General features: G+C 49.6%; 2 pseudogenes; both read left to right on the top strand.

The window, feature by feature from the left end:
* The first annotated feature begins 2,637 nt into the window (after window positions 1-2,637).
* Window positions 2,638-4,379, top strand: LOC113912183 (annotated as a pseudogene).
* A 956-nt stretch (window positions 4,380-5,335) lies between these two features.
* Window positions 5,336-7,260, top strand: LOC118357081 (annotated as a pseudogene).
* The last annotated feature ends 20,513 nt before the right edge of the window (window positions 7,261-27,773 follow it).

Here is a 27,773-nt window from a genome sequence, read left to right as displayed (position 1 = left end):
ATTGTTATGTTAATCACCATATATTATTAGTTTTTAATGCAGTGTTCCATGATTCACTGTTTGTGCATAACACCCAGTGCTCCACGCAGAACGTGCCCTCTTTAATAGCCATCACCAGGCTACCCATCCCCCCACCCCCGTCCCCTCCAGAACCCTCAGTTTGTTTTTCGGAGTACACCCTCTCTCATGCTTGGTCTCCCCCTCCGATTTCCCCCCTTTCATTCTTCCCCTCCTGCTATCTTCTTCTTTTTATTTTTTCTTAACTTATATTGCATTATTTGTTTTAGAAGTACAGATCTGTGATTCAACAGTCTTGCACAATTCACGGCACTCACCATAGCACATACCCTATGGAATGTCTATCACCCAGCCACCCCATCCCCCCCACCACCCCCACTCCAGCAACCCTCAGTTTGTTTCGTGCGATTAAGAATTCCTCATATCAGTGAGGTCATATGATATATGTCTTTCCCTGATTGACTTATTTCACTCAGCGTAACACCCTCCAGTTCCATCCACGTCGTTGCAAAAGGCAAGATCGCATTCCTTTTGATGGCTGCATAATATTCCATTGTGTATATATACCACATCTTCTTTATCCATTCAGCTGTCGATGGTCGTCTTGGCTCTTTCCACAGTTTGGCTGTTGTGGACATTGCTGCTATAAACATTGGGGTGCACATCCCTTTGGATCCCTACATTTCTATCTTTGTGGTAAATACCCAGTAGTGCAATTGCTGGATCTCCCTTGGGTGGGCAGAGGGGCGGGCCCTGGTCCTGCTGGGCTTCACGCTGAGGATGCAGAGAGAGGACTGAGGGACCCCTGGACCCCCGCCCAGCCTCAGTCTGGAAAGGTCCGGGGCGGCGGAGGGGGGGGGGGTGTTGGGAACACGTGGTGAGTCCTGACTTCCGCATCCGGGTCTCAAAGACCCTGGATGCCTTGGCAGAAGGAGAAGGGCCTCCCTCGTTGGGCAGAGGGGAGGCCTCCGTCCTGCTGGACTTTATGGTGAGGATGCAGAGGGAGGAGTGAAGGACCTGGACCCCAGCACAGCGTCAGTCAGGGAAGGTCCATTGGGGGGAGGGGGGCTGATTGAAACACGGTGAGTCTGGACTTCTGAGTCCGTGTCTCAGAGAGACTGAGGTGAGGCCCTGATGAAAGGAGCAGATGCTCAGGTGGGCAGAGGGGAGGGCCCTGGTCAACCAGTGCTGGGGGGGTGGCTTGGGGAGGCCAGAGATAAACCCGGCAGGAGGACAGAGGGGAGCCCCGCAGAAGCCCACCCATGATGTCAGTCTAGGGAGCCCCCCCTGGGCGGGATGGGGACACGTGGCCAGTGCGGCGACTTCTGCATCTGGGTCTCCCGAGAACCTGGGGTCCTTGGTGGATCGAAGGAGCAGGGCCTCGCTCAGGGGGCAGAGGGGCAGGCCCAGGTCCTGTTGGGGTTTACGCTGAAGTTGCAGAGGGAGGACTGAGAGACCCTGGACCCCAGCCCAGAGTCAGTCCCTAGAGGCCGGAGTGGAGGACGGGGACACCCCATTGTGTTCGTGCGTGCGCTTGTGTGTCCCCACTCGCCCATCCGGTGTCCCAGACACGGGATGCCCCGGTGCCCAGGAGCCGATCCGCAGGCAGTAGGGACAGGCAAAGGCATAGGCACCCAGGGAGTCCTGGTGGAGATCAGAAGAAGGCCCGAGAGACCTGGTCGCCCCATCTCAGCCTTGGGAAGCCCTGGGCTTCGTGGCCGCACGTGTTAGCCACAGACTTATCCTGGTTGGCTCAGGGCAGGGAGGGCCTTGGTGATGGCAGACCAGCTTGGGGACAGCAGCCAGAGTGGCCTAGGACCTGCCAGGGCTCGAAGCGAGGACCCCCAAGGGACTCCCCAGGGAGCCCGCAGGACCGCGGCCCTGATTCAGCCACGGGAGACTCCTGGGATGGAAGAGACCACACAGTGCGTGGCCACTTTGGCCTCAGGGCCTCCGAGAACCCCTGGCCGTTTGGATGGAGCCCTGCCTCGAGTATGCGGGTGGGGGGCGGTGGCCCACGTGTTGCTGGGTGAAAATACGAGGACCGGAAGGAGGACTGCGGGATTGGGGACAGAGAACAGATTCGGTCCCGGGGGGCCCCAGGGCCAGATGGTCACCTAGGGTGTGCCCTGACTTCCCAGCCACGTCTCCTAGAGCCTGGGGTCTGGGTGGAAGGAGCAGGCTTCAGGGCCGCCCAGGCTGAGCCCGGTCCTGCCAGGATGGAAGGGGAGGACCAGAGGGAGGACTGACTGGGCCGCAGTACGGACAGGCCATGGAGGAGGACCCTTGTGGAGAGGAGCCCATGCCTCCTGTCCGGGGTCCACATCTGGCTGTTAGAGCCTGAGGGCCTGTGGTGAGAAGAAGCGGGCCTGGGGTAGGGCGGGCCTGTGTGTGTGTGTGAGGGTGGAGTGCGGGGTCGGGGGGGCGGGGCACGGGTCCGGTTGGGACTGCAGGATCCTTAGGGCCCAGGCCTACCCTGCGGCTGCTGCCAGCCATGGGGAGATGGGCGATCGGTGGGCCAAGTTATTTCAACTTTTTCCTTCTGGCGTCTCCCAGAGATGAGGCCTTGGCACCAGGAGGGTGGCCTCCGGTCAACACAGGGAGTATTCCAGTCCTTCCGTGGGGTCAAGGTATAGATGGAGAGGTGCGCCCATCCCAGCACAGATGGCACCCGAGCTTGGCCGTCCCTGGGATCCCGAGACGAGCCCTTAGAACTCTGGCAGGCGTGGGCAGAGGTGGGCCCCCTGGCTTACCTTCTGTGGGGTCTCAGGGCTGGGCGGTCTTGCTGTGACCCTGTGGCCCTAGGCTGTGGGGGTGCGGCCCAGGCCCTGCCAGGGGAAATAGCAGTCCCCTGAGGGGCCAAGGAGGGGACCAGCCAGCTTGGACGGATGGGGACCTCACAGAGTGCGCCCCAGCCCTCCTGCCCCACTGGGGGCCATGGGCCGTGCTCTGTGTCTGCACCCCGAAGTGACTCTTCCTTTTCTCCTCCAGGGGCTTCCAGAATTCAGAGTCGAGGCCTAGGTCTGAGGCAGGAGCCTCTAAGGTCCCAGAGCAGGGGAGCTGCAGGTGAGTGCCAGTGAACAAGGTGAGTTTACTGCTCTGAGCATGGAGCCAGGGGCTCGCCCGCCCCCCCCAGAGGGGACCCCTCAGCACCCAAGTCCGATGCAGCGCACTGTCAGCTCCAGGACTTCAGGCCTCTGCTGCCTGGGCTGCACCCTGAGGAGCCATCCCACCTCTTTCTTCAGGTTCAGCTCGACACAAACACCATGCCCCTGGGTCAGAGGAGTGAGCTCTGGAAGCTGGAGGAAGACCCAGGCCCGGCCCAGGGCCTGGTGGAGGCACAGCTGTTGAGGGCTGGGGAGGAGAAGGTCCCCCGCACCCCCCCCTCCTTCTCCACCTTGGCCTCCTCCCAGTCCGCCGCCCCATCTGGCTCCTGCTCTGCCCTCTTTCTGGTCCCCTTGGAGGAGGGGTCTGCTGCTGGGTTCCAGAGTCGTCCCCAGAGCTCTCTGAGTGCCTGCCCCTCCCCCACTGCCCAGGCAGCCACTGCCTGCAGCCAGCCTGACCAGGGATCCAGCAGCTCCTGACCAGGGCTCCAGCAGCTCCGGTGAGGAGGGCGCCAGCCCCCACGAGGAGCCCGAAGAAGCCCAGCCAGGGCTCCAAAACCTACTCCAGGGGAAGCTGGCCGAGCTGGTGGAGTTCCTGCTCCTCAAGTATCACATCAAGGAGCCGACCAGCCAGGCAGAGATGCTGGAGATCGTCAGCCAGGATGCTCTGGATGCCTTCCTTGTGATCTTGGGCCAGGCCTCTGAGTGCTTGCAGCTGGTCTTTGGTATGGATGTGAAGGAAGTGGACCCCAGCGACCACTCCTACATTCTGGTCCCCATCCTGGGCCTCACCTATGATGGGATGCTGAGCGGTGAGCAGGGAGTGCCCAAGACTGGCCTCCTGGTGGTGCTCCTGGGGGTGAGCCCCCTGCATGGCGACCGTGCCCCCGAGAAGGAGGTGTGGGAAATGCTAGGGGTCATGGGGGTGTATGCCGGCCAAGAGCACGTCATCTACAGGGAGCCTAGGGAGCTCCTCACCAAGGTCTGGGTGCAGGAAGGGTACGTGGAGTACTGGCAGGTGCCCGGCAGTGACCTTCCTGCTATGAGGTCCCGTGGGGTTCCAGGGCCCACGCCGAAACCAGCAAGTTGCAAATGCTGGAGTATTTGCTACAGGTCAGGCGCGGGCAGCTGGCTTCCTCCCTGGCCCTGTCTGAAGGGACTGTGAGAGATGAGGAAGAGGGGGCCTGAGCCCTGGGGTCCGCCAGGCCCTTTCCAGACTTTGCTGGGTTCGGCAGCCTCTCATGCAGGGTGCTGGGCATGAAGTGAGGCCACTTGCTGGTTCTTCCCTGTGTGTGTGTGTGTGTGCCCGTGAAGACAGAGCCCTGGGTGTTTTAAGGAGTGCAGGGACAGGGAGGGTTGGGAGAAGAAAGCAGGGCAAGGAGCCTCCTGGGGGTGGGGGGGTGGTTGTTTCCTGGGATGACTCCCACATCCAGAGCTTGGTGTCCTTGAGGAAGCTCTCCTGTGGGGTTCCTTGCCATAGAAGGTTTCAGCTGCTTCAGGGGCTGATTGTGTGAGTACCATCCACTCTGCAGCATTTGTTCTTACCCAGTCCAAGAGTTAGGAGTTTTATCATGTTCTTGGGGTGCCTGAGTCCTCTGTTGGTTAAGCGTCTGCCATCGGCTCAGGTCAGGATCTCAGGATCCTGGGATCACACCCCACATGGGGCTCCCCGCTCAGTGGAGACTCTGCTTCTCTCTCTCCCCTGTGTGTGCTTTCTCTTTCTCAAATAAATAAATACCTTTAAGAAAAAGTTTTTCTTCATGCCCTGGACACCAGCCTGGAAACCTTGCCTACTTGCTTGGGCTCTCGACCGAAATCACAGACCATTGGCCTAGGGATGGGTTGGAAAGGCACAAGAACGGAAGAAGCAAGGAACAGGGGTCAGAAGCTGAAGAGATAGAAGTTTGCTGGTTCTTGCTTCTGATGCCTTCCCGACCATCGTTGTGCAAATGCCAAAGGCAAGCACGCGCACACAAGCGTGGGGACGGGGGCAGGAGGGCCCAGGTTCTGTCAGGAGTCAAGGTGAGGACCAGAGGGAGGAATGAAGGACCCTGGACCCAGTAGGGAATCAGTCCTGGGAGGCCTCTGGGTGAGACAACGGTGACATGAGGCGTGTCCTGGCTTCTGCTCTGGGTCCCAGAGACACTGAGCGCTTGTTGTGAGGAGTGGCCCTCAGGAGCAGGGTGAGGGCACCGGCCATCCAGGGAGTCCAGATGGGGAACAGAGGTAGGGCTAAGGGACCTGAAGGACCTATCTCAGGGAATCCCTGGACTTTGTAGCCTGATGCGACGTCCACAGTCTTTGCCCGTGGCTCTCATGGCAGTGAGGGCTTTGGTCGGAGGGAAGAGGCCTGGAGACAGCAGAGACAGCATCACCAGCGGTGCTGCGGCTCATGCTGAGATCCCTGAGGGAGGGCTCAGGGAGGGACCTGGACTCCAGAACAGGGACAACGCACTGAAGCCTGCCCCTGCTGTCCGCCCTGGGAGGCCTGTTTGTGCCAAGTCCACAGGCGGTGTGTCAGGACGTCCGCATCCTGGTCTGACAGAGGCTGGGGGCCTGCTTTAAAAAACCGGGGGTCAGGACCTAATGGAGGAAGACCCAGGCCTGGCACAGGGCCTGGTGGAAGCACAGCTGTCGGGGGCTGGGGAAGAGGAGGTCCCAGCAGCTTAGATGAGGAGGCTTCGAGCACCTGGGAGGAGCCAGAAGTCACGCAACCCTCTCTCCAGGACAAACTCCACGTGAAAGTGGCTGCCCTGGTGGAGTTCCTGCTCCTCAAATACCGCAACAAGCAGCCGACCCGCCAGGCAGAGATGCTCGAGATCGTCAGCAAAGATTACCAGGATGACTTCCCAGTGATCTTGGGCCAAGCCTCCGAGTGCATGCAGCTGGTCTTTCTCATGGACGTGAAGAAAGCGGACCGCAGTGACCACTCCTACAACCTGGTCAATGCCCTGGGTCTCATCTGTGATGGGATGCTGAGCGGTGAGCATGACATGCCCAAGACCGGCCTCCTGGTTTTGGTCCTGGGGGTGAGCCCCCTGCATGGCGACCGTGCCCCCGAGGAGGAGGTGTGGGAAACGCTGGGGGTCATGGGGGTGTATGCCGGTCAGGAGCACATCATCTATGGGGAGCCCAGGGAGCTCTCACCAAAGTCTGGGTGCAGGAAGGGTACCTGGAGTACCGGCAGGTGCCTGGCAGCGACCCTGACCGCTACGAGTTCCCGTGGGGTCCCAGGGCCCATGCTGAACCAGCAAGGTTCAAGTGCTGGAGTATGTGCTCCGGGTCAGGCACGGGCAGCTGGCTTCCTCCCTGGCCCTGTCTGAAGGAGCTGTGAGAGATGAGGGAGAGGAGGCCTGAGTCCCAGTGGCTGCCAGGCCCTTTCCAGGCTTTGGTGGGGTCGGCAGCTTCTCCTGCGGGGTGCTGGGCATGAAGTGAGGCTACATTTTGGTTCTTCCCTGTGTGTGTGTGGAAAGAGAGAGCCCCGGGAGTTCTAAGTAACGCAGGGCCAGGGAGGGTTGGGGGAAGAAAGCAGGGTGAAGAGCCAGCCTCTCTGGGGGCCTGTTCTCTGCGATGACTCTGACATCCAGAGCTTGGGTTTCTTGAGGAAGCTCTCAAATGTTGTTCCTTGGAGTACAAGTTTTAACCAGCTTCGGCAGGTAAATGTGTGCGTGACATCCAACCCACAGCATTTGGACTTACCCAGTTCAAGAGTTTTAAGAGTTTTGTCATGTTCTGGAAATAAGGTGGGAGATCTTCCCTCCTTGTTTGGGTTCTGGAATGAAATCACGGGGCATTGGCATAGGAATTTGTTGGAAAGTTCGAAAAATGGAGCAGTCAAGTGACGGGGTCAGGAAATACGGAAATAAAAGATTATTCATTTTTGCTTCTTACTCCTTCTCGTCTGTCGTTCTGCAAATTAACATAGATGCGTGCGCCTTCACTCACTTAGTTCTTCAAGAAAGGAGGAGAAATGACATCTCAGCACAGAGGGAGCCCTGCTCACTGGCTCCTTGATTCCCAGACATGGGCTGAGCTCTGCTCTCTGGAAGGCCCTGTGTGTGAGCAGTGAGGATATTAGGAAAAGCAGGACACGTTCCACACTTAGGGGACTGTCTAGCAGCTGCACTCATGGCAGGAAAGTGGGGAGAGGTGCCCTGAGACCTGCAGAAGAAACGGAAGAAGGGTGAGGGAGTGCGGCTCCCGGGGCAAGCACTGCAGTGGAAGTGCCCCTGGCCTTGGGTGGTTCAGGGTGTCGGGTCACCGTGCTTCCTTCTGTGCAGCTGATCACCGTGAACCTGGGGGGTGACAGTGGCCCTACTTGGAGACAGGGTACCTTAGAGGTGGGAGCAAAGTCTGAAATGGATAATTGCTCTGACATGTTCCTTCTGGATCATGGACAAACCAGGGAGAAATCTCCTCCTGGGGCAGGAAAAGAAGATATCCTGCACTCCCATCCCAAGGCCGTTGAACACAGTGCACAGACTAGGTGTTTTATATCCGTCATCTCCAAGTATTTCTGAAGAAATACAGTGATATTTCTTTGAATTGGAGCCCAGAAGACTCTAGACTGGCACTCTTGTCCTAACCATGCAAAGCCAGAACCCACTGCATTAAAAAGTCATTTTAGTTTGATTATCTGGAGTGTAATTTGGACAGCTATAAGTAAGCAAGGTCTAGGTTTTGGTGGGGGGATAAATGAGTGAAAGGAGTGGTTTGGTGGAAGAGCAGCTGGGAGGGAGGGAAGGAGCTGGTCTTTGACTCACATTCTAGGAGCTTTGTATTGTGTCCAGCTGGGACAATTCCCTCACACCTGAATGCCACACATATTCCAAATATCTCACATATATCCTCTGATTTAGAAAATGGATTGAGTTTTACTTATGAAGCACCCTCTTTGGCTGATTAGCTATTCCATGTCCTATTGAGCTGCACATTCTCTAACATGACTCGGTAACAAAAATAAAATAAAATAAAATACCCCAGAGGAGAGAGTGGAAGGCCCTGGATCAAACACACTTGAAATCACTGCCATTCATCAAAGTTCCAATATGTGCCAAGCACTGTGCAAGGTGCTTTCCATATATCACATGCATTCCTGCAGTCCTGCAAGACGGGGCTTATCAAACTCACTCACTCACTCACTTCAGAAAGAACCTTAGGCTCCTGGGACTTAGTCATTTTCCCAGGATCACGTGGCTAGTGAGTGACAGGGCAGCGACTAGAACCCGAGTCTGAATTCATGTAGAGTCCACACTGTTCCCACCCACTGCAGCCTGTGGCCAACCTTCCGAGTCCTACATCATTCCTGAGGACAGCATGGTGTCTTCCAGGTTGACAAAAAGAAGAATGCTGTGGCTAAGGTACTAAAAAACCTGTGCTAAGGAAGGAAGGTGACAATGAGAATCAAACAGGTTTTGGGTACTGTCTGTGGGCTTTATTAACCTAGAGTTCTTCTGCCTGAACCTCAGAGTTCTTTGAAAACTGACTGCCCAGGCGCTGGCATTTTTTGCAGACCTAGCACTTTCCCGAATTACAGCAGCCTTTCCCTGGTATTCCCCTGTGTGCTCTTCTGTCTCACTCTTGAACCTGGCCTGCTAACGAGCTCAGCACTGGTCCCCATGGAACAGCTAGGAATCACCTTCTCTCCCCCCAACATAGAAACTTACTCTCTGTAGTAATCCTCTGGTCACTAAATGAAGAAGTGAATCCTCCCTGCTGGGATCACAGAATCGTTTGAAAATTAGATGTCATCCTGTACTTGAAAAGTATCTGTCACACAGGAGGTGCTTGAAATTTCAAAGAATTCCCAAGGCAAACTGACCTCAAAAACTCCTCCCCTGGATGCCTGGGTGGCTCAGTCAGTTAAGCATCTGCCTTTGGCTCAGGTCTTGATCCCAGGGGTCCTGGGCTCGAGTCCCACATCAGGCTCCCTGCTCAATGGGGAGCCTGCTTCTCCCTCTGCCCGCTGCTCCCCCTGCTTGTGCAATCTCTTTCTCTCTCTCTCTCACTGACAAATAAATAAGATCTAAAAAAAAAAACTCCTCCCAGCAATAAAGTCAGTCATAAAAATTATAATAGTTGCATTTTGTTAAGCCCCTACTGTGTAACAATACATGGGGAGAAACTTTAATGTTCATCATAGTGTGTCTTGCTTTCCTTCCAGAAATACAGGGGACACCACCTTGCCAGTCCCCTTGTAGTTAGGGAGGGTTGTGTGATTGACCCTTTGCCATGGAGATGTGAGCAGAAGCATTGTTTCTCACGTCCAGGCGTTTGCGAGCCAGTATGTCCACTCCATGCTGTCTCCCTTGATTCACCAGCAAACATGGTGACCCCGTGTTGAGATAGGGGAGCCACAAGATGAAAGCAACCTGGACCCAGGGTCTAGGAAAAGCAGAGGGCCCCTGCCAAACTGTATCAGAATTTGTGTGCACAAAGATGCACTTCTGTTGTGTTAGCCCTTCAAATGTCACAGTTTGTTGCATCAGTTAGCAGTTACTTTCATGCAGCCGCTTTTTTTGTAGGCTTATCTAGCAATTTTACTTAAGAAGGTACTAGTGCATATCTTCCTATTGCAAAAAAACTTCTAAAAATACAGATGAGTCACAATATCCCCTTTTCAAAGTTCCTCCACAATTCAGCCTCCTCCTCAGAAGGCACCATGACTAACATTCTAGTGTGTATTTTTATTTTTTTAATTTAAAATATTTTCTTTTCTTTGAGAGAGAGAAAGAGTGTGTGATGGAGGGAGGGGCAAATAGAGAGAGAGAGAGACCTCAAGCCGGCTCCATGCAGAGCCCGATTCGGAGCTCGGTCTCAGGACCCTGAGATCATGACTGAACCGAAATCAAGAGTCGGACGCTTAACCAGCTGAGCCACCCAGGCGCCCCTAGTGTGTGTTATTCTAAAGGTGACTATGACTTTTTCATAGATATGCTCTACAAATATATTGTTTTTATTCAACCTAACCCGTAATACTGTGCATATTGATCTGCCACTGCCTTTTGTCACTTAATAAAATGGATGCAGGATCTTCCAATAACAGCACATATACACCTACCTCACTTTTGAAAGTATTCCCTGGAATGTTAAAGTTTGTATATACCATAATTAATCACATTACACAATTTTTTCCTGGTGGAAACAAGTTGTTTTCCCCTTTATCGTATGACTAATAAAATGAAAACAACATCTTTGACCTGAATCCTTGGGTAGATATGAATGTTTTCTAAGATATACATACTAACACAGACATTGGGTTAGAGTGGAGAGGGTGTGAATTGTTTAACATTCATAAATGCGTCTGAAATTTTATTCCACAAGTGCTATACCAGTTTGCATTCCCATAATTAATTTCAATAGCTCCAAAATTGCAATACTTAGGTATAAATCTAATAAGATATGCACAGGATCTGTATGCTGAAAACACAGAATGCTGATAAAAGTAATCAAGACTTAAATAGTAAGTTCAGAGATATACTGTGTTCATGGACTGGTAGACTCACATAGTGAAGATGTCAATTCTCACTAAATTGATCTATACATTCAAAACAATCCAATCAAAATTCTACCAGGATGTTTTTGGATATAAACTAGCTGATTCAACAAGTTTATGGAAAGGCAAAGGAAATAGTATAGCTAAAACAACTATGAAAAAGTAGAACAAAGTCAGAAGAATCACACTACTTGATTTTAAGATAAAGCTATGATAATCCAGGTGGTGTGGTATTGGGGGGCGGAGCAAGATGGCGGAGGAGTAGGAGACCTAGATTTCGTCTGGTCTCAGGAATTCAGCTGAACAGCGATCAAACCATTCTGAACACCTACGAACTCAACAGGAGATCGAAGAGGAGAGTCGCAACAACTCTGAACAGAGAAGCGACCACTTACTGGAAGGTAGGACCTGCGGAGAAGTGAATCCAAGGCGATATTCAGGAGGATAGACGGCGAGGGAGGGGCCTCCACTGGCCGCTTCTGGCAAGTGATAGAGCCGCGGAGCACAAAATCGGAACTTTTAGAAGTTGGCTCGGCGGAGGGACGTCGCTGCAGTGGCTAAGCAGGGGGTGGAACCCTCGCGGGACAGTGTGGTCTCAGGACCCTTGGGGTCAGAGAAAGACCGGGGGTGCCTGAGTGCGCCAGAGCTCCCAGGTATCGGAGCGGAGAAGCTGGCTGCAGAGACGGAGCTGAGGCGCGGGCTCTCAGCTCGGGGTTGCCATAAACTGTGATCCGCGGCCCAGTCAGGCCACTGCTCCTCCAGCAGGGACCCAAGAAGCGGCAGAGCTGGGGAGACTCCCCTTCCTTCCCGGGCAGGAGCGGCGGGAGCGCACCGCAGGAATCTGCTGGGTTTGGAAACTCCACACGGGGTCGGGTGCCAGAGACAGCAACGCTCGGTCACAGGCCGGGTGAGCACGGAGTGCGGCCGGAGACCAGGGAGATGGGAGTGACTGCTTTTCTCTGAGGGCACACGGAGGAGCGGGGCCCCGAGTTCTCAGCTCCTCCGGGTGGAGATTGGGAGGCCACCATTTTTGCCCTGGTCCTCCAAAGCTGTACCGAGAGCTTGCAGGGAACAAAAGCTCCTGAGAGCAAACCCGAGCAGCTTGCTTAGCCCTGACTGACAAGGGCGGGGCAACTTAGCCTCCGGCAAAGACATTTGGAAACCACAGTAACAGGCCCCTCCCCCAGAAGACCAGCACAAAGAGCCAGCAAGCCAAGACCAAGTTTACCGATCAAGGAGCACGGGAGAACTCCAGCGCTAGGGGAATACTGCACGTAGAATTCATAGCTATTTTTTACCATGATTCATTATTTCATCAAAGTTAAATTTTGTTAACTGTTTTTTTTTTTCTTTTTCCCTTTTTCAACCAACATCTTATCAATCCCTTTTTTTAAAAAAAAAACATTTTTTATTTTTCATTTTTAGAGTCATATTTTGTCCTTTCATAGTAGTTACACTTATTTTTGACATATATATGTAAGTTGTTCTCTCTTTAAAATTTTGAGATACAGTTTCTTCTAACAGATCAAAATATACCCTAAATCACTAGTGTATGGCTTTGTTCTAGTCTCCTGCCTGATCACGTTCTCTCCCTTTTTCCTTTTTTTTTTTTCTTAAATCTTCTTTCTTTTTTCAAACAACTTCTTATCTATTCAAGTCCTTTTATAAAATCTTTTATAATTTTGATCTTTACAGTCATCTTCCATCACTTCATTGTGTCAACCATTATTTCGTACATATGTCTTTCTTCCTTTAAAATTTTAGGAGGCACTTTTTTTTAACAGACCAAAATACTCCCAAAATCTAGTGTGTGGCACTGATCTATGCACTAGCCTGATCATATTTGATCATATTCTGCTTTTTTTTATTGCTCTGTTTTTTGTTTTTATCTTTTTTTTTCTCTTTCTTTTTTCTTTCTTTCCCTTTCTTTTCCCCTGGTTTCAGGTCTTTTCTGATTTGTATACAGTATATTTGCTGGGGACTTGTAAACCTGTTAGCATTTTGTTCTCTCATTCATCTATTCTCCTCTGGACAAAATGACAAGACGAAAAAAATCACCTCAGCAAAATGAACAAGAGGTAGTACCGTCAGCGAGGGACCTACTCAATACGGACATTAGTACGATGTCAGACCTAGAATTCAGAATCATGACTTTAAAGATACTACCTGGGCTTGAAAAAAGCGTGGAAGTTATGAGAGAAACCCTTTCGGGAGAAATAAAAGAACTAAAATCTAACCAAGTCGAAATCAAAAAGGCTATTGATGAGGTGCAATCAAAAATGGGGGCACTAACTGCTAGGATAAATGAGGCAGAAGAGAGAATCAGTGATATAGAAGACCAAATGATGGACAATAAAGAGGCTGAGAAAAAGAGAGAGAAACAACTACAGGATCACGAGGACAGAATTCGAGAGATAAGTGATATGATAAGACGAAACAACATTAGAATAATTGGGATCCCAGAAGAAGAAGAGAGAGAGAGAGGGGCAGAAGGTATATTGGAGCAAATTATAGCAGAGAACTTCCCTAATGTGAGGAGGAAACAGGCATTAAAATCCAGGAGGCACAGAGAACCCCTCTCAAAATCAATAATAATAGGTCAACACCCCGACATCTAATAGTAAAACTTATGAGTCTCAGGACAAAGAGAAAATCCTGAAAGCATCTCGGGAGAAGAGATATGTAACCTACAATGGTAGAAACATTAGATTGGCAACAGACCTATCCACAGAGGCCAGGCAGGCCAGAAAGGACTGGCAAGATATCTTCAGAGCACTAAACGAGAAAAATATGCAGCCAAGAATACTATATCCAGCTAGGCTGTCATCGAAAATAGAAGGAGAGACTAAAAGCTTCCAGAACAAACAAAAACTAAAGGAATTTAGAAACTAAAACAAAGACTGTAATGAGAGATGAGGAATGACACCATATCCTACTTAAAGAGTCTATGCAACAAGAAGATCTAACAATTGTAAATATCTATGCCCCTAACATGGGAGCAGCCAATTATATAAGGCAATTAATAACAAAAGCAAAGAAACACATTGACAACAATACAATAATAGTGGGGGACTTTATGACCCCCCTGACTGAAATGGACACCTCATCTAAGCAAAAGATCAACAAGGAAATAAAGACTTTAAATGACACACTGGACCAAATGGACTTCACAGACATATTCAGAACATTCCATCCCAAAGCAACGGAATACACATTCTTCTCTAGTGCCCATGGAACATTCTCCAGAATTGATCACATCCTAGGTCACAAATCAGGTCTCAACCGGTACCAAAAGACTGGGATCATTCCCTGCATATTTTCAGACCACAATGCTTTGAAACTAGAATTCAATCACAAGAGGAAAGTCGGAAAGAACTCAAATACATGGAGGATAAAGAGCATCCTACTAAAGAATGAATGGGTCAACCAGGAAATTAAAGAAGAATTAAAAAAATTCATGGAAACCAATGGAAATGAAAACACAACTGTTCAAAATCTTTGGGATACAGCACAGGCAGTCCTGAGAGGAAAGTATATAGCAATACAAGCCTTTCTCTAAATCCCGGAAACAAAAATATCCCTCAAAAGGGGAGCAGATGAACAAACTGTGGCATTTCCAAACTAGGGAGCCCAAATCAGTGATAAAAAGTCATAAAGTTAGGATAACACAAAACGTGAATGGATTCCAGGCGTATTATCCCAAATGAAACCAAACAACATCACCGGTCACAGCTGTAGGAGTTCCCTCATGTAACCAAATGCCAATATATCCAAAATGTAAAACACAGGAGTGAATGCCATGGGCAGGGATGGGTAGCATGAAGGAGATCTTTGGGCTGACAGAGTAGTTCCATACCTGGATTATGCTGTTGAATATATAAATGTCCATGACAAAGTGACAGACCTAGACATGTCCATCATACCACACTGTCAGTTTCCTGGTGCGAATAGTGTTCTGCAGTGATGTAGGATGTTACCTTGGGGCAAAATGTGCCAAGAGTGCCTCTGCGATGGGACATTTCTGTACTATCTGAATCTCTAAATGGACCTAAATCCCTCCCTACCTATAGGATCGCTCTACCTGTCAACACACCTCAGCATAGTTCCCTAAAGCTATCAGTCCCACCCTGGCTCCTGGAAGCTCCAAGCTTCCCCAGGACCCTAATGTGTGGGTGTCAAGCAGCAGTGTAGGAGGCAGGAGGAACCTGGTCTGGTCTGTGACTGGGCAGGTGCTGGGCTGTGATGTGCTGTACCTAACGGGCAGAGAAGGCCAGGTGTGGGACAGGACAGAGGCAGGACACAGACTGCTCTCCTGAATCTGCTGTTCTGAGTTTGGGAAGGAATTGACGGAGCAAGGACCTGGCTCACAGCCTGCCCTCCCTCCTCTGGACAGCATCCATCCCCTGGCCTTAGAGATCCCCTCCCCAACCCTGCCGTCTCCTGCATCCTGCTCACACAGCCACCCCCCCAACGTTGCCGGCATTTTACAGGTGAAGAAATGGTGGATCAAGGAGTCAATTGCTCTGCTACAAACCCCCAAAGTGGGGTCCTAGCACCTCCAAGATCCTGCTGTGTCCAGAAACATGTGTCTAGTAAGTGGGGTCTGAGCAGGTAGCCACTAGAGGTTAGCAGCTCTGGGATCACACTGTGATCCACTTCCCCATCAAATCCAAGTGACCCGGACTGCAGCAGCCTCCCCACTGGCTCCTGAAAGTAGCAGCCCTCCTATAAGTTCAGACACCATCCATCTTAGAGATACTAACCTCTCTCATCCCAAGTCCCCCTCATTTTGACCTTCCTAAAAGACAGCTTTTTCATGGCTCTAATCAGCTTACGCCCTGGTGCTATGAGCAGAGTGCCTTGAGCTCCACCTTGATTTCCAGAAGACGAATTGTACTTAATCTCCAAATATTTGAGAACTTTCTATTAGTCTTTTGTCATTAATTTCAGATTTCATTTCTTTGGGGACAGATGGTATACTTGAAATTTATTGAGACGTGTTATACTCTTTTCTTAAAGTCCTGAATATACTTTAAAAGAGTGTGCATTCAGCGGTTGGATGATGTTTCCATAAATATCAGTCAGGTTGAGTGGATTAAATAGTGTTTATATTCTTACTCATCATTTTTGTCTTCTTGCTGTGTTAATTATGGAGAGAAATTTGTTGAAATATACAACTGTGACTGTCTATTTCTCCTTTTAGTTTTGTTAAATTTTGCTTAATGAATTTTGAAATTGTGTTAGATATAGATGTTTAGTATTAAGTCTTTTTGTCAAATTGACTCTCTTATTATTATGTATTGTCTGTCTTTATCCCTGGTAACACTCCCTGTCTTAGAGTTTATTTTCGGCACAGTATGTCTTTTTTCCAGTCCCTTTGCTTTTGATGTTTGTGTCCTTATATTTCAGTGTTCTTATAAACAAGACATAGCTGTGTCTTAGTGGTTTTTCTCTTTAATCCAGGCTGACAGTCTGCCTTTAAATTAGAGGATTTAGTCTATTTACATTTAGTATAATTACTAATATGGTTGAGTCTAACTCCACCATCTTGATATTTTTCTTTTTTTTAAAGATTTTATTTATTTATTAGAGAGAGAATGAGAGATAGAAAGCACGAGAGGGAAGAGGATCAGAGGGAGAAGCAGACTCCCTGCTGAGCAGGAAGCCTGATATGGCACTCAATCCCGGGATTCCAGGATCATGACCTGAGCCAAAGGCAGTTGCTTAACCAACTGAGCCACACAGGTGCCCTTGATATTTATTTTCTGTTGATAGCATTTGATCTTTGTTCCTTTGCTTTTCTTTTCCTGCTTCCTTTTTTTTTTTTTTTTTTTGCTACAAGGTAGATCTCTTTGTATTCATGGGTACGTTACAGTGGTGCCATCCACTGTGGTAGCCACTAGTCACATGTAGTTAAGTTGAAAATTCAGTCCCTCGTTATATCAGCCACACTCTGGATGCCCAGTAGCCACACATGCTTGTTACCACGTTGGAAAGGAGAGATTACGCAGAAAGTTCCAGATTGAGGTCAGGATTTATTTTGAGTCAGAATTACCCAGGGTCCAATGTGAAAAGGGCATCGTTCTAGTCAGAAGACGTGTGTTCATGTTTTGTGTTTACTACTGATGGGCTTTGTGTCCGTAGGCCTACGAGATCCTGCTCTTAGCCTCAGTTTTCTTTTCTAAAACACATGGATAGTAATTCCTGCTCTTCCGCTTCACGGAGTGCTTGTGGAAAAGAACACTACAAAATGGTTAACAGTCCTCAGGAAAACATTAAAACTCAGTTGACTGTGTTTCTGTGTTTTGTTTGGTCTTTTAGGTTACTGACGGAGCTGGAGTCCCCTTCTTGGTGGCCCTTTAGCTCCAAGCTTTGGAAGATGCCAGCAGAAACAAAGCCCAAGGGGGGCACCTCAACGGCTAGTCCCAAAGCTCTTGGAAAAGAAGGGGTAGTGGTCCGAATTCCTGCTGTTATCTCCCAGGGAACAGCATCTCATGTTAAAGCAGGAAGTCTTACCATCCTTGTGTCCAGGTTGGAAATCCATGACTCGAGTTCTTTGCTCATGCACAGATTTGAAAGAGAAGATATAGACGACATTACGGTTCACACACCTTATGAATTTAGAATCCAGAAACAGCCTCACAGAAGTAGGGCCAACTGATTTTTAACAAAGGTGCAAAAGCAATTCAATGGAGGAATGACAGCCTTTTCAACAAATGGTGCCAATGGAATATCTTTAAGGAAAAAAATAACCCTTTACTCTACACCCTCACAACTTAAACAAAAGTTAGTTCAAAACTAATCACAGACTTAAGTATAAAATGTAAAAATGTAAAACTTTTAGAAGAAAACAGGAAAAAGAAGCTTTGGAGCCAGGGCTTGGCGAAGACCAGAGTCCATGATTTTGTAACACCAAAAGCATGATCCGTAAAAGAAACAAGTGGCAAACTGGACTTCATGGAAAGTAAAACCTTCTGCTTTATGAGAAACCCTGTTACAACAGTGGGAAGACAACTCTAGATGGGAAGAACATGTCTGCAAATAGCACATCGAACAAAGACCAGTTCCTGGGAAAGTAAACAATTACCAATACTCTACAGTTAAAAAAAAAGCTCATTTAGAAAATGTGCAGACACGAAGAGACATTTAACCAAAGAGGAATGTACACGTGGCAAATAAGCCTAGGAGAAGGTGTTCCACGCCACCAAGCACCAGGGAAATAGAAACTGAGACCACAATGAGCTATGATTACACGCCTGTCACAACGGCTAGATAAAAAATAGCAACAACACTAAATGTTGGCAGGGGTGTAGGAAAACCATGCTTTCATACATTGCTGGTGGGAAAACAGACATTCTGGAAAAAAATCTGAGTTTCTTACAAATGAAACATATACTCACTGTATGACTAAGCCATGAAATGAAAACTCATGTCCATACAAAAATCTACACACCTGTTCGCAGCAGTTTCTTTGTAATAGCCAAGACCCAGAATCAACCGAACTGTCACTTAACAGGTGACTGGAACAGTCTAGAAAACCATACTGTGGCCGTCTACACCATGGACTACTACTCAGCAACAAAAAGGAACAAAGTATTGATAGCGCAACAACCTGGATGGGTCTTAAGGGTATTACTCTGTGGAGTTTTGTATAATTCCATTTATACAATGTTGCCAAGATGACATGATTATAGAGATGCCGAACAGATTGGTGGTTACAGGGGTCAGTGGTGGTGGGAAGTGAGGTGGGGTGGGTGTGACTAGAAGCAGGTAGCATGACCAAAGTTTTGTATCTTGATTCCAACGATGGTTACAGAAAACTGCACATGTGATAAAATGACAGAATTATACATGCACTAAGCCAATGCCAATGTCCTGATTTTGATGTTCTACAGTTACCTAAGATATTATCACTGGGGCAGCTCGTGAGGGGTGCACAAGCCCTCTGTACTCTATTTGCAACACCCTGTGTATCTCTATTATTTCAAAATGAAAAGTTAAGAAAAAAAAAGCAAACAAAAACCACACAGACAGGGAGAAGATATATGCAATGCGGACAACTGACAAGAATTAATATACAGAAAATATAAATGGCTCTGAGAAGAGAACACACAAACAACCTGTGTACTTAGAATATGAACAGATGAATGGATAACAAATATATAAAAAGATGCTCAATGGGGCGCCTGGGTGGCTCAGATGGTTGGCCGTCTGCCTTTGGCTCAGGTCATGGTCCTGGGGTCCTGGGATCAAGTCCTGCATTGGGTTCCCTGCTCCTTGGGAGCCTACTTCTGCCTCTCTCTCTCTCTCTCTTCTCTCATGAATAAATAAAAATCTAAAAAAAAAAGATGCTCAATGTTTTAATGTAACAATTTAATCATTTTATTACAAATTAAAACAGAATGAAGTAGCACTCACAGCCCTATATACTGGCAAAATTCAGAAAGTCACATGACATCAAACGTTGGGGATTTTATGGAGCAACAGAAACTCTTATACCATCCTGGCAGGAGTGCACACGTAACATAACTATTTTGGAGAGCAATATGGGTATCTTAAAGTTTGAGCTAACCCTAAACTAGGTAATTTCCCCGCAGGCCTAGGTGTGTACCCAAGATGGTAAGCACAAAAATATTCACTGTGGTATTGTTTTTAATATCATAAAAATAACATCATAAATGTTCTTCAGAAGAATAGACAAGTCATTTTAGTATAAACTAGTTAAATTTACTGAGCGCTTACCACGTGCCAGACACTATGCTAGGTGCCATGACATAACACTGAACTAAATAGATGAAGATCCCTATCTTCACGGAGCTTACATTGTAGCAGATGAAGACAGACACTAAATAAGCCCTTAAAATATATGCAGCCAACGTGTGGTCATGGCATTTAGAACAAAGGCATCACTATGATTCAATGGGGTCGAGAACTGTTTCATCAATTAATGGTGTCCAAGAAACTGAATATGCTTGGGAAAAAAATGAACCTTGAGGCCGTTAACCAAATGGTGGAGTAGGAAGTTCTGGAGGTCAACCCCCAACTGATATAGCCAGTAAACCAGAAAAAATTGATCAGAATCAACTGTTTCCACACTCTGGAACCTGACTGGACACACAGCAAGCAGAAGAGCACTAAATGAAAGCGGAGAGCTGGTCCCAGGTGGAAGAGTGACACAGGCAAGCAGCTGCCACCACCCATCCCTCGGGCCTGCTGTGCTGACCTCGTGACCTGGGCTCCAGAACCAGGCTAGGGCCAGGGGTGGTGGTAGAAAGACTGCCCTCAAAGTCTGGGTTGCATATTTTGCACATTTAGGTCTCAGCTCTCTCAGGCTTCAGGGTTCCTTGCTGGCATCTGTCAGTGATTTCAAGAGCTAGGAACACCTTTGCTTTTCCTTCCATTTTTGGAGCCAGAAACTTAAGGAAATCTCTGTCAGTTCACTGTGGTCTGACCACATATAACAGAACAGAAACATCAGCGACCACACACAACAAGGGTTATACACTTTGCAAAAATAGTTCGGAAAAGTTACAGACAGATGACTGTAGCCCCAAACAAGCACAAACCAGCAATCCCTGAGGAGTGGGAGAACCTGATTTCTAAAGTTACCACATTAAGATACTCAGAATGCCTAATTCTCATTAAAAAAAAAAAGCCAAAGCAAACAAAGAAATGAGAAGATATGGCCCATTCTCATGAAACAAAGAATTGGACAGAAACAATCCCAGAAGAAATACAGACATTGGAATTATCTTAAATGTGTTCAAAGAGCTAAAGGAATTTATGGACAAATAAGTAAAGGAAATCAGGAAATGATATATGAACAAAATGAGATTAATAAAAAGACGGAAATTATGAAAAGGAACCCACAAAACTTCTGGAGCTGAAAAGCAAGTTAAAAAAAAAAAAACCTCACTAGAGGTTTCCAACAACATACTTGAGCAGGCGGAAGACAGGATCAACAAACTTGAGATAAGGCAATTGAAATTGCCCAGTTGGAGAGGGGAAAAAAAAAGAGAATGAAAATGAACAGGGCCGGGGCACCTGGGTGGTTCAGTCATTAAGCATCTTCCTTCGGCTCAGGTCATGATCCCAGGGTCCTGGGATTGAGCCCCGCATCGGGCTCCCTCCTCCGTGGGAAGCCTGTTTCTCCCTCTCCCAATCCCCCTGCTTGTGTTCCCTCCTTGGCTGTGTCTCTGTCAACCAAATAAATAAAATCTTAAAAAAAAAAAAGAAAAACTTAAAAAAGAAAAAAAGAAAATGAACAGGGCCTAAGGAACGTGTGGGACAACATAAAGCATACCGATATATGCATCGTAAAGAGAAGAGAGAGATTTGAAAAAATAATGCCTAAAAACTTCCCAAACCTGCGGTATCTGGATGGCTCAGTCGATTGGGAATCCAACTCTTGATTTCAGCTCAGGTCATGATCTCAGTGTTATGAGATCCAGCCCCACATCAGACTCTGTGCTCAGCACGGAGTCTGCTGTGCCTCTCCCGGTGCACACACACACACACACACGTTTGCATAGGCTCTCTCAAATAAATCTTTAAAAACAAAAAAATAAAAAAAACCCAAAACACTTCCCAAACTTGATGCAAGACATGAGTACACACACCTAGCAAGCTTAATAAACTCCAAGCAGGATAAACCCAGAGGTCAACACTGAGACAGATTATAGGCAAACTGGTGAAACTTAAAGATAAAATCTTTGATAAGACAAACAGCCACTTTCTCATCAGACACCCCTAACGTCAGAAGGCAGTGGGATGACATATTTAAAAAGCTGTCAACCAGGATTTCTACATCCAGGAAATGATCCTTCAAGAATGAAGTTAAGACTCCTCCTTCTTTATAACTTCAAAACAGATGGGAGGCACGTGGGGAGGGACTCATCTGCCCAACTCCAGCAGATCCTGTCCAGAACTGAGCTGAGGGGTTTAACGGGGGATAAAAAGCAATGAGGGGGACTTAGAGCCGTACTGTGGGGAAATGAAATGTGTGTCCTGGATTTGAGTGTAGAGAGGAAAACCTTGGTCCAAATCCAAGACACACCATATCCCTACCAGCATGTTTGGGCAAGTGGTGCTCCAGGCTCTTGATTGGAGGCAAGGTGAGTCACAGCGCTTAACACAGGGGGTCACTGTGGGGTGTAAATGAGGTGACACATACTGGCTGTAGCTGTGAATAATCATCTGGCATCAACACACATTCCTGTAGCCACATCTGTTCATCCTCCATGCACTGCCCCTCCTCTTCACCTGCATATGCCTCCAACACCCCACATCCTTCACATGTGTCTGAGGAGAGGCCAGGGGCATTGACTTTCATGGATTTTAGGTTGAAGTAGAGCATTTCAGGATGATGGGGGTTCCGTGGAGGGAGGAGGCAGGGCTTTCCCGAAACGTGTCTTCTGTGATCGCTGACCACCGAGCCGCCTGGCTGTAGCCTACAGGATCGCACCTACACTGCAGGAGGCCCGTGTGAACCTCATCGACCTCAAATTATGTAACTCCACCCAGTGGTACAACGGGTGCATTCGTTCAATGTGTGTGTGCAGGGTACCCTGAAGGCAAGATCGACACCTGCCAGGTAACTTCCCTTGGGCGCCCCTTTCCCTGCCAACACCTCTTTTGTGAATCCCTGAACTCCTCTCCCTCCAGGGCCTTGCTTCAGTAACCCTTTCCCTGGTCCCATCTTTTTTTTTTCTTAAAGATTTTATTTATTTGAGAGAGAGAATGAGATAGAGAGCATGAGAGGGGAGAGGGTCAGAGGGAGCAGACTCCCCGCTGAGCAGGGAGCCCAATGCGGAACTCGATCCCGGGACTCCAGGATCATGACCTGAGGCGAAGGCAGTCGCTTAACCAACTGAGCCACCCAGGTGCCCACCCTGGTCCCATCTTGTAGCAGTGAGGATGGGAGGTGATACCTGGGGCCCCTACAAAGAACCAGTCACCACACAGAGAGCTTTATCCCACCGTGACACAGAGATCATATCACCCGAACACAACCCTTGAAGAGAATGCTTACCTCGCCTCACCAGGATACAAAACCTTTCAATCCACTTGTACACACATGCCCATGCATGCATACAGCCTCATACATGGACACATGGGTCACTTATCTTCCCTCCTCACTGCAAGGAGACCTGTGACAATCCATCCCCTTCTCACATCCACCTGAAGCTGTTGATACCAACTCAAAGTTTACCACCACCACTTGTGTTCATGGCAGCAAGAAGACATGTGACTGAACAAACTGTCCTTCCAGAGCCTATGGCCCTCCTGAGCAGGGGAAAAGTGGCCCAGAGAGTGACTTCTGTGTCCTTCTGGGCAGGGGGACAGCGGCGGGCCTCTCATGTGCAGAGACAACGTGGCCAACACCTATGTAGTCGTGGGAGTCACAAGCTGGGGGGTAGGCTGTGCCCAACTAAGCGCCCCGAGTCTACATGGCCACCTGGCCCTATCTGAACTGGACTGCTTCCAAGATCGGTTCTAATGCCTTGCACATGGCTCAATCCCCCCTCCCCATCCAACTTCTCAAGCAATCCCGGCTAGACAACCCTCTGCCCGCCCTTCTGCTTGCCCTCCTTGGTACTTCCAATGCCCTCCTCGACCTCCTCCCAGCCCCCCTGCATCTCGACCTCGACCCAAACCCCTGGCCCCAACCCCACCCCTCCCCCACCTATCACTAAAGCTCCCCAAGTACTTTCTTTTGCCAAGCGACTACAGCAACTCACAGAGATCTTGAAGGGGAAGACCTTTTCTAATGCAAAGGGGTATTAGGAAATGGAGACCACAGATCTCCCAGAACGACCGCCGCCTCCTGATCCAACCCCACTCCCAACAGACCCAGTGAGCCCTTTACTCCCAAGAAAACAAAGATGAAATAAATACATATAAATATAGGTATATAATTCTTTCTGGACTTCTTCCTACCTGCCCTCCCCGACTCAATCCAAACCCTCCCCCAGCATATCTGTCCTCCCTCTGTCACCCTCCAACAAGGTGGAATTGCTCGTATGTCAGTGGCAATTGTGGTTTCCTAAATCTTGATTTTTGAAGTTGGAACAAGGCGATCTGGGGTGACAAGCCAGGTATGGTCTGGATCTCACACTCAGAGTCTCTGCTTATTAAATCAGTGCAGGTGGGCCCTGGAGCACTTCTGTGAGGTGAGCTGACTCAGAAGGAGTTGGGTCTGAGTCATTGGAAGAATGACCCCAGTCTGAAGTTTTGTACGTGGCCATCTGATGCTCAGTCCACATGGCCAACCCCAGGCAGGAGTCTGCCCTCAACCAGAATTGCTTATGTCCATCTGTGAATTCCTGAGAAAGAGATCTCGATGGCCTCAGGTCAACTGCCTACTCTGGTCAGGGCCCAGATCAAGCCTAAATGCTGGATTAGCCACTTGAGAATTAAAGATGGCAGGCTCCAGAAAGAAACCCCCGGGCTCCTGGCTGGGCAGTTGCTGCAACAAGCAACAGTCTCATACCTGGTCACCTGTTCACTGTGTGCACATGTTTCAAGTGCAAGATGGTCCTATGTTCTGGTTGCAAAGACAGATGGCAGAGGGTACAGGAGCATGAGGGAGGAACTTTGGGTGAGGAAGACCAAGGACCCTGTCTTTTCCTGCTGGGGCTGCAACAGGAACTGATGAAGCAGGCATGAGTATTTTCAGGATTCGTCAGTCTCTCTGGGTTCAAACACACCCCCTGCTTTACCCTCATCAGCTATGTGGCCACAGGACCCAGAGTTCCCTGACGGTACCGCTGCTCAGGTAGGGCTGAGCCTTGTTTACCCAGGTACCCTCATCTCATGACCCGTGTATGGCAAGTGGTAGGTGGTTGGTGAGCACAGCGAGGGGCTGCCCCTTCCATCTCCCCCTGGAGCAGAGGGACCTGTTCCAAAGCCAAACCCAGACCTAAACTCCAGGCTCGAAGACCGTCAACAGCTGGCGCTCCGCCATCCACTTCGCAAGGCCTCTTTCATTCGACCAACATCTTTTGGGCACCCGACACATCTGGGAACCAACCTTCCCCGTCAGGCTGGACTGCCCTCCCCCCACACCGCGGAATGAACCCAGCGATCCGTGCTTCTCCCGCCCGGGGCCCAAGGACGGTGGATCCCAAGGCTGGGCCTGCCACCTGAGGGAAACGAGGTGCGACCCCGGACTCCCCCGGTGGGCCCGCCGGCGGCCAGCCATGTCCCCGTCGGCGCCCGTCCCCCGCCCCGGTCCCCGGTCCCGCTCCGCCCCGGTCCCGCCCCGGAGCCCTCCGCCCAGCCGGGTTCTCTGGGCGCCGCACTCCGCTTCCGGCTCCGTTCGCGTCCTCGCAGCTGCTAGGCAACCGCACAAGGACCCGCAGGAGGGCTGCCCGGCCCGAGGCCTGAAGGACCCCTCCGCGGTAACGGGCTGGCTAGCGCGGTGCCGGGAGGGAGGGCGGGAGGTGCCCGGGATGGCCGGGCCTGGGTAGGGCTGCTTGGCCGCTGGGTCGGCGGGCGGCGGGCGGGCCTCCTGCGGTGCTGAGGGGCGGGGACACGGGTAAACGGAGCTGGGCCGTGTTTCCCTCTTTGGTGTAGGCATTTGTAGTTTGTGGCCTTTTCGTGTCTTCTTTAGTAAAATACTTAGAAATCCCAGGGCGCCTGGGTGGCTCAGTCTGTTAAGCCTCGGACTCAGCTCAGGTCAGGATCTCCAGGTCCAGGGCCGGAGCCCCGCCGGGCTCCCAGGTCAGTGGAGAGCCTGCTTCTCCCTCTCCCCTGCCCCTCCCCCTGCTCACTCTCTATTTCAAATACATAAAAATCTTTAAACTATTTTTAGACATCCTGCACTTGAAAGTTTGCTCAGTTATCAGTGGCTGTATGAAGCAAAGACTAAAAGTACACATGAAAATTGTAAAAACAAATTTGCATTTGGTTTGGTTGAATAACTTGCTCCTGATTATGTCCTCATCAAGGACGCGCAAGTCCTGTGCTGCATTATTTGGTTGTCACTTTCGGTTTTGTTAAATAGCCGAGGCCCTTGTAACTCTTACCACGTGCTGTCGGGCTGGGTCACTGTGTCTATGTCTGAAAATCTCTATATGAAGCACTAAAGTAGGATAAGAAATTACAGCAGCACCATTTTGATGAGTCCAAATGTACATATTCCCCCTAAAGGCCCAGCTGGAGGAAGCTGCACATCCTTGCCATTATGGGGCTCCACAGACTCGCTGGGGTACCCTTCAATGAAACAGCTGCGAGCACTGATTGCTGTGCAAGTCAGCATCCCCAGTTTGCAATCAGTCCAAACGTGGAAATCTACCACCACGCAACGATTTTCAGGGGTGTGCCCCCTCCTTTCAGAAGGTCAATTTGTTGTGGAGGTCGGAACTCCACTGGCTTGTAGGGTCCTGGACACACAAAACTGGTTGATCACTGCATACTGCACACACACGTCCCACACAGGGATGTACCCAGGGATCTGTACAGCGAGAAGTTCAGAAGAAGCCTGGTTTCAGGAGCGGGCAGTTGGGGTACGTGGAATCTATCCATTTCCAACGCTGTACTAACTCAAATGTACCTATTTCCTTTGAAGGCTGAGCTGGAGGAGAGTGGGCTTCCTTGGGCCAGTGCAGCGATTAAATGTTAGATAACATGTTATCTCCGTATAGTAGACACCTGTGAGGACTGACGAAGCTGGGGATCGAACAGGCAGAACGGTCCTGGGGCTGATAGTCACATTAAAACTGCTGCCAAAGAAATAGGTTGTGGGGCTTTGATCCCAACAGCCAGGTGACCAGCAATGGGTTGGGACCAGTTGTCCTCCACAGGCCTGAGAGACCCCAGCTGACATTGCAGGCTGGGAGGTACCTACTGCTTAGCACAAAATATGGAGGTCCAGATAGGCAGGAACCTGGAACAGGGCAAGAATCTTGAAAGGCTGGGTCTTGGAGGGGGGCTCTTGGGCCCACAAGAACTTACCCTATCCTACAGAAAATGTGCTTTGAGACTGAAGGAGAGTGGACTGCCTTTCCAGGACCGAGACGACTTGGGCTGCAGGAGTAATCCTCATGGGTACACCTGGGAGCTTTAATTACAGGTAGCCCTAGAACCTAAGGCAACCATTCTGAATGGGACTGAGCTGTGCAGATTGAAAACTGAGACTCAGAAAATATTTTAGGGGGATGAACTTTCATGGAACGGAGACTATGCACATGGTTGGGAACAAGGAAAACTCAGGCCAGGAAAAAGAAGAAAGGGGTTAAAGTTCAGGGTTTTGGTTACAGGTTTTTGGATAGCATCAGGGATAGGATTTATGGTTTGGGGTAGGATTTAATGTTAGGGTACGGGTTAGGGTATGGTCTAGGGTACGGGTTAGGGTTAGGCTACAGGCTAGTGTACAGGTTAGGATTAGGGTATGGGTTAGGGGTTAAGGTACGGGTTAGGGTACGGGTTGGGGTACGGTTAGGGGTTAGGGGTTAGGTGACGGTACGGTTAGCGTTAGGGTATGGGTTAGCGTTAGGGTACGAGTTAGGGTTAGGGTACGGGTTAGGGTTACAGTATGGGTTAGGGGTTAGGGTACGGGTTAGTCTCTGGAGCGAGACTTGTGGAATAAAGCAGTCAGGAGCCCACCTAGGGTTGGAGTTAGGGCCTAGGGCATGGCAGGTAGAGCTCTCCTGCTCTCAACTGCTTTCAGAAGTGTCAAATGGTGCATTTTGCTTTATGGTGTCAGTCTGTGTCCTCCTGTAATGCTCAGGTGGCCCAAATCCCTGGGGCATGGAGCCAGGGACCTAGGGAGAGACCTCTCAGAAGCCACGTGATGGTTAGGGTTAGGGCCCAGGTGCACGGCACCCCTGGTCTGCGGGAACTGTGGCGAGCTTGGGATGGGCAGTGTGTCTTGAGGGCGGGAGTCAGGTTGAGTGTCAGGCTCAGGGTTTGCCTCCAGGCGGTGCAGAAAGTTCAGTTTCGCCGGGATGGGCATTCAGAGTTCTGCTCTGAGCGTTTCCCAGAGTTCCCAGTGGTGTGGTTTCCTTCTGGGTGGCAGCCCGAATCCCTTGATAATGCTCGGCTGTCCCGAATACCTGGTGCTATGGAGCAAGGCTCTGGGGAGAGACGCTCAGAAGCCAACCTAGGGTTAGGCTTAGGGCTTAGGGGCATGACAGGCCTTATGTGCTGGTGCT

Source organism: Zalophus californianus, chromosome 6, assembly GCF_009762305.2.
Source record: "Zalophus californianus isolate mZalCal1 chromosome 6, mZalCal1.pri.v2, whole genome shotgun sequence".
Lineage (NCBI taxonomy): Eukaryota > Metazoa > Chordata > Mammalia > Carnivora > Otariidae > Zalophus > Zalophus californianus.
The sequence above is the reverse complement of the archived record's forward strand: the minus strand, read 5'-3'. Positions and strand labels throughout refer to the sequence as shown.